Here is a 7,586-nt window from a genome sequence, read left to right as displayed (position 1 = left end):
TACCCCTAGCATTTTGGTGATGCACTCTTAAAAGTATAAAGTTGAAAATGCAATTTAAAATACATACACAAACAAATCAAATGTTAATTACATAAGCAGACCCCACAGTGAATGAATAAAGTCACTGAAATATAATATGAAATTGGAAGCTCCAGCAGGCAAAAGAGAGCCAGAATTAGGTTAATGATGTTGAATGCTGTAATAAGGGCACTTGGGTACTGAAGGGATGAATTTTATTTTCATAAAATATCAAAAGTATAATCCTAATTATTAAGTTGAAATATAATTAGATTCTGATTGTCAAAACGTTGGTTCTGTTGCTTTGCTAAATTGAAAATTGATTCAGTTAATCAAATATGAATTTGGATACCAGTTCATTTTTGAAATTACCAAAAATAAATAAAATGTAACTGCTATTCATTCACAATATAAATTATTAGAATCTCCAATTATTCTTTCATATTTACCAAGTTTTATGACATAATCCATAAAGTATGCAAGATAAATAATTTGGAAATTTATAAATTGGAACTATATTTTGTCCATATTTTAAATCTCAAACAGATCATGGAAGAAGGCGATTTAAACAACGATGGCATGTTGTCATTTGTAGAGTTTAAAAATGTAACAGAGAAATCAGCTGATTTCCAAAAGTAAGTCATGTTAAAGAAAAAATTGTTAGAAAAAAATAGCCAAGCTAATATGATTACTTATTACATTTTTATTCCTAGGCTTCACTCAATGAACTTTTATTATTTTCCATCTGTAAATTTGCAAAAACCCAGGAATGCACATATGCAGTATTCCTGAGATAAAATTTACCACTAAACGATTTGCTCAAATTAATTATTAGGAAAATAAAATTTAGTTTCAATTTTGCCAGTTTTATCAGTTAACTTATGACTTTAAAGTTCATTTAAAATAAGAACTATTAAAGTAAGATTTGATTTGGAGGTTGCATGACTTGACATAATACCAGTTAATTATAGAGCTGAGATTATGTTGGGGTTCTACCTCTTTCCTGTTGAACCCTACGTCAAAACTTAAGAATTATTAGGGAGGTTTTGTTAATTCACTCATGGTTTTTAGTTATGATGGGCAGCATGTTTTAGTTGTGACGGGCAGCATGTCAGTACAGGCTTGGAGGACTGAAGGGCCTGTTTGTATACTGTAATTTTCTTTGTTCTTCATGGAACATGGACAGCACTGGCTTGCCAAAATTTATTACCTAGCCCTGTTTTCCCTTAAGAATGTGGCAGTGAGCTGCTGTCTTGAACCACTGCAGTCTATGTCCCACAATGTTATAAGGAAAGGAATTCCAGGATTTTGACCCATTAAAAGTGAAGGAACGGTTATATTTTCAAGTCAGGATAATGAGTGGCTTGGGGGGTTACTTATACATGGTAGCACATGTGGTACCCTGCTGCCCTTGTTCTTCTGGATGGAAGTGGCCATGGGTTTGGAAAGTGCTGGCTAAGTGAACTTCTGCAGTGCACCTTGTAAATACTACACACTGCCGCTACTAAGCATTGGTGGTGGATAGAGTGAATGTTTTTGAATGAGGGCCCAATTAAGCAGGCTGCATTATAGTTATGCTTTTTGAGTGTTGCTGGAGCAGCACCCATCCAGGCAAGTGGCGAGTATTCGTAACACTCTTTACTTGTGCCTTGTAGATGGTGGATGGGCATTTTGGTGTCAGAAAGGAAATTACTTGCCACAGTGTTCTAAACTGCAGTTTTTAGGCCTCTGACCTGGTTTTTTATGGCAAGTCTAGTTCAGTTTCCAGTCAATGGAAACCCTCAGGATATTTGAAGTGGGGAGTTCCGTGATTGTAATGCCATTGAACGTTAATGGATGGAGATTGTATTGTCTCTTACTGGAGGTGATCATTACCTGGGATTGTTTGGTGTGAACGTTACTTGCTATTTTTCAGCGCATGACTGAATATTGTCCAGGTCTTCAGTATCTAATAACTTGCAAATTGTGCTGAGCATTTTGCAGGCATTGGTGAACATCCCTACCTCTGACCTTATAAAAGAAGGAAGCTTATTGATGAAGCAGCTGAACATGGTTGGGCCTAGGACACTATCCTGAGGAACTCCTGCAAAGATGTCCTGGCACTGAGATGATTGACCACCAACAACAGCAGCTGGATGACCTTGGCAGAAACCAAACTGGGCATTACTAGGCAGGTCATTGTTAAGCAGGTGGTAAGAGTTTCCCCATTTAAAATGGAGATGAGGAGGATTTTTTGCTCTAAGATCAATGGCCTGGAACTCGAGCTAACAGCAGTAAAGATCGATAAAAATCAGTCAAACTACAGTAGTTAAAGAAGTGGGCTCACCACCTCTTTCTGATGGACAACTAGGGTTAGGCAATAAATGCTTATCTTATCAGCAACTTAACCATGGATGAATAACAAAAAAAATCAAAATCCTTTCTTCCCAGTTAGCAGCCAACTCGCATTTTTATCACCATTAATGTACTTTAGAAGATTTCCTTTGCTGTATGTGCTGTGTAATACAGAATTATAAGATGTTAAAATAATTCAACCAGAATTGATTTTCTGATGTCGATACCCTCTATTTTTATTCACTATATTTCAGATCCTTTACAATACGTTTCTGAGTGAAATGAACAGACTGACTGAAATTGCAAGTGGCAACTAGTGAAGAAATACATATTGACTACTATTTAAAATTGATGTGTTACATTCGTAGAATTGTGAATCACTGGTATCCCTTTCTTCCATTCCTTTTCCAGATTTGCAGTTACTAATAGGTGTTCTCAATAGTTTCATTGACGTTGAGTCAAATGTTCCATCGCTTTTTAATTTAACATTATAAATTTTCCTGAACACAATTAACATTGCATATTTTTGATGACATCTATGAAATGTGACGAATTTTACATTTTCTGCAGAAATAGTAGGAGTTTTTCATCTTCTCATAATTGTTAAAGATGAACTAATAAATATGATGCATAGGTTGCCAGTATGCATAATTAGTGTAATTGCCACTGTCATCAAAAAAGTCATAACTATTTGGAAAAAACAAACTTAAGAAAGTGACATTAAACTGGTAGTTAATTGTCAACTAAGCAATCTAATACTTTTTCCTACAGTTCTACGATTGCAGCAGCTTAATCAAATATAAATGTCTTGATATCTTATAACCTTGGCAGCCAGAAAAAGTCTGCATTTACAGAAATCTAAATATGATATATTTAGACTGCTAAAATTATTCTTCTGTTAAATCCGTTCTGTTTTTGTAATGCTAAAATGTCAATAGCGCAGATAGTTTAAGTTTATTTTGAAGTATATCAATAAAAGTTATATTTGCCATGATATCCTTACAAATTGGAAGCTGATGAACTTAAAGAGCCTTCAAAAATATTAGTAAAATGTATGCATGTTCAACCAATTCTTCCATCTATCATTTTGGGAGCAATGCAAGTTGTTTTTAGGAAAGTATGGAATAAATCTTTCTGTTTTTACACTTTGACATATTGGTTTGCCAAGTTGCAGTTGTCTGGAGAGATGAAGTAGAAAAATTACACATCTCTAAGGAAGGTTGTTTGATTTTCGAGGCCACTTATCAATCTATGTATTGTTATGTTTTGCTGTTATTCCTTATTTGCTTAATTTAGAGTCATAGAGTCTTACAGCACAGAAATAGACCCCTCGGTCCAAATCGTCCATGCTGACCAGGTTTCCCAAACTAAATTAGTCCAATTTGTTTGCATTTGACCCATATCGTTTTAAATTTTTCCCTATTTAATGTACCTATCCAAATGTCTTCTAAATGTTGCAGCTGTACCTGCATCTATGACTTCCTCTTGCAGTTTACTTCAATACGAACGACACTCTGTATGAACAAGTTGCCCCTTGGGTCCCTTTTAAATCTCCTCTCACATTAAAACTATGCCCTCTCATTTTGAACTTCCCTACGGTAGGGAAAAGACCTTTGCAATTTACCTCATCTATGCTCCTTATGATATTATAAACCTCTTTGTGGTCACCCTTCAACCACCTACCCATGGAAAAAACAGTCCAGCCTGTCCAGCCTCTCCTTATAACTCAAACCATCTACTCCTGGTAGCAGCCTTGTACTTCTTCACCCTTTCCAATTTAATAATATCCTTCCTATAACAGGGTGACCAGAATTGTATACAGTACTCCAACAGTAGCCTTTCCAATGGCTTGTACAGCTGCAGCATGTTGTCCTAACTCCTATACTTAATGGTTTGAGCAATGAAGGCAAGCATACCAAGTGCCTTCTTCACCACCCTATCTACCTGTGACACCACTTACACTGTTTAATTTGCAGCATCACAAATAAAACAACAAGGCAATATGGGGGAGAGGGCAGTTCATTTATGAAGGACTATAACTGAAAAATAAATAATTCATGTTAACTTTATACCGAACCTTAATTAGACTCCATAAGAAATGTGCACAGTTCCATCATTTGTATTACAAAAATAATATCGAGGGACTGGAAAATGTATTTTAAAAATTCAAATGGATGTTGTAAGAAGGACGATACTTTACAGAAAACACTGTACAAATGGGAGACTCTTCTGAAGAAAAAGAAATACTGAGGGGTAACCTGGAAAAGTTTGTTTGGAAAGTTTTGATAGATTGTTATCATTGGCAATCACCCACTAGTAAGTATAGTTGTCCACAGAGGAAATTCTGTATCACTCTTCATGGATTCTGTGTATCCTTGCTTGGCTCATGAGCCTGATGTTTGGAGTCGCATCTTGACCACACATTTGGCATGTGTTTCCAGGAGGTCAAATTGGTTCTTGACCATGAAATCACTGGTATTCCTATCTTCCGTTCCTTTTCCAGACTTGCAGTTACTGATAGGTGTTCTCAAAGAATTGTGTCCCTTCATACAGAGTTTCCTCCAAATTGTTTTCTTCTGAATGAGTGATAAATATAGAGATCTTTCCACTCTCAGGGGAGTCCAAAACTAATGGCTATAATTAAAATTAGTAATTAATTAATATATTAGGGAGTACAAGAGCAATTTCTTTAACCAAAAAGTATAAGAATGTTGAGTTTGTTTCCACAAGTAGACAGCACTAATGGCAAAAGATGCATTTCAGCACAGCCTAGATGAATGCAAGAGAGAAAAAGATGCAGTTGGATATGTGGACAATGTTTAATGAAAATGGTTAGAAGATAGATTCTGGGAGTTAGTCTGAACCAATTAGGCCAAATTACTTGTTTCTGAACTCTAAACTTATGTAAACTCAAATGAACAGGGATTATAACTGCTTCCAGATTTTTGTTAGTTCTGTTCTATTATTGACTGCTGATGTAAAAGATTACTTTAAAACAGAATTTATTTCTATTCAAACCCTGTTGCACAGTGACATATTGACCCATGTGAGATGGCTAAGATGACTCCATATTCCCCTTTCTGGATGTTAATGTTGCATTACTGCATATCTGTTCAGTGATCAAAAATGTGCTTATAGTATTATGAATTGTATTTACCCCATTATTTGAAATGGTTGCTTCTCAAATCATGATTGCACCTCACTTGAGACAGTTTTGTTGTCTTGACAAAGTAGACCATAGCATTCCTGATGATAACTCATCAGCTCAAGTTCATAGAATTCCTACAGTGTGGAAGCAGGCCATTTGGCCCATTGCATCCAACCGACCCTCCAAAGAGCAACCCTGGGCAATTTAGCATGGACTGTCAGCATAACCTGCATATCTTTGGATGGTGGGAGGAAAGAGCACCCAGACGAACCTGACACAGACACAGAGAGTGTGCAAGCTCTACACACATAGTCATCCAAAACTGGACTGGAACCGGGGTTCCTGGTACTGTGTGGCAGCAGCACTAACTATTGAGCCACTATGCTATCAAAGGTCTAAAAGCATTTTCCAATTGATGAACACCAAAGACTATGATTAGTATAACCATGCAAATCTCAAAATTACCATGAAAAAATGTACTGGTTCCTAGGTATTACTTTTGTCTGCTTATTACCTGTGCTCTTATTTACGGGGAAGGTTCTTGAATTTGCCCTGTTAGAGTTAAGCATCTTCCACCACTGTAAAGTTGTTATAATCTAGAATCCCCCTAGTTAGGAAATAAGTATCTATTTTCGAGATTTTTTTTCATTTGCGGTAGAACAAGGAAATGCGTCTCCGGGACCATAATGCACAAAGTTAAGAAGATGAAACGTAACTGATTAATAGCAAAATTAACGGTTACTTTTCAATTGTGATTTAAGGGAAATAATCGGTTTTAGTAATAGGATGAAACTGTGTTGTAATTTGCTTGTAAATATGTTGAAGAACGACCAAAAGAATCAAAATATGATTTGAATAACTAAGTTACATGTAAATTCGCTATTAGACACAACAGATTAAATATATATTGAAAATCTTTGATAGTTATGACTGCAGATCAAGCTACTGAATTAAGATGTTAATCGTGTAATTAGGCAAATAAAAATTATGCATGTTAGTAATATTGATGTTACAATAGGAATATAACAGTGTTTTCAAAAATAGAACACATGGGCAGTTGACTGTGAAATCGGACATGACCGATTGATTTACGTACTGGAGTTTGCAAAACAATTGATTTCTCGCTGCCCGTGTTGCAGCTCCCAAAAAAGCTAAACATTCTGAAAATGTTTTTTTTAAAAAAATCACAGATTTAAGTCTAATTAATGGATTATTTCGAAGAAAAGCACATGCTAGCCATAATTTGCAAAATAAACACCATGGTCTATCTGCTAGGTCAGATTTCATGCTGAACCTGCCTCAAATTGGAATGCTGTGCAAACAGTGAGTGTAATGTGCGAAGACATATTAATAGTGCTAATGAATAGCTTATCAGCTTGAGGTATTGTTCCAGCATTGTTACTATTACATTCATTTTTATATAAACAAAACCTTTCTGGGTATATTCGAACATACCTCTGACTATCTCATCTTAAGGTAGGGCTTGAACCTGTAAAAGCTGGTCGAGAGGTAAGAACACTACCAAGGCACAACATGACCTTTCGGATATTGAGCTCTGGGCATTATAAAATCAACCTGGATACATATTGGCACAATGGAAATGTCACTGAATTAAGAATCCAGGCTATTCTGGGACACAAGTTCAAATCCGACCGTGGCAGCTGGTGGAATTTAAATACAATTAATAAAGCTAGTCTCAGTAATAATGACCATGGGGCTATCATTGATTGTTGTAAGTATCAAACTGGTTCACTAACATCCTTTGCGGATTGAAATTGCCATCCTGATTTGGTTTGGTTTCCATGTGATTGCAGACCCCTAGCAGTGTGGTTGACTATGAACTGTCCTTAGAGATGGCCTGTTAAGTCAGTCAGATGTACCAAACCATGAGCTGGACTAAATCAATTCAAGGAAATAGCTCACCAGCAACTTCACAATGAGTTATGGATAACAAATGCTACCCTTGCCAACAATGGCCACATCCCATGAAAGAATTTTAAAACTATTAATGGACTGAAGAAAAAGATTCTAAACAAAAGAAAACAACAAACTGCAGGTATTGGAAATTGCTGGAAAAATTGTGCAG

The sequence above is a fragment of the Stegostoma tigrinum genome, chromosome 4, assembly GCF_030684315.1.
Source record: "Stegostoma tigrinum isolate sSteTig4 chromosome 4, sSteTig4.hap1, whole genome shotgun sequence".
In the NCBI taxonomy this organism is placed as follows: domain Eukaryota; kingdom Metazoa; phylum Chordata; class Chondrichthyes; order Orectolobiformes; family Stegostomatidae; genus Stegostoma; species Stegostoma tigrinum.
Note: the sequence above shows the minus strand (reverse complement) of the source record.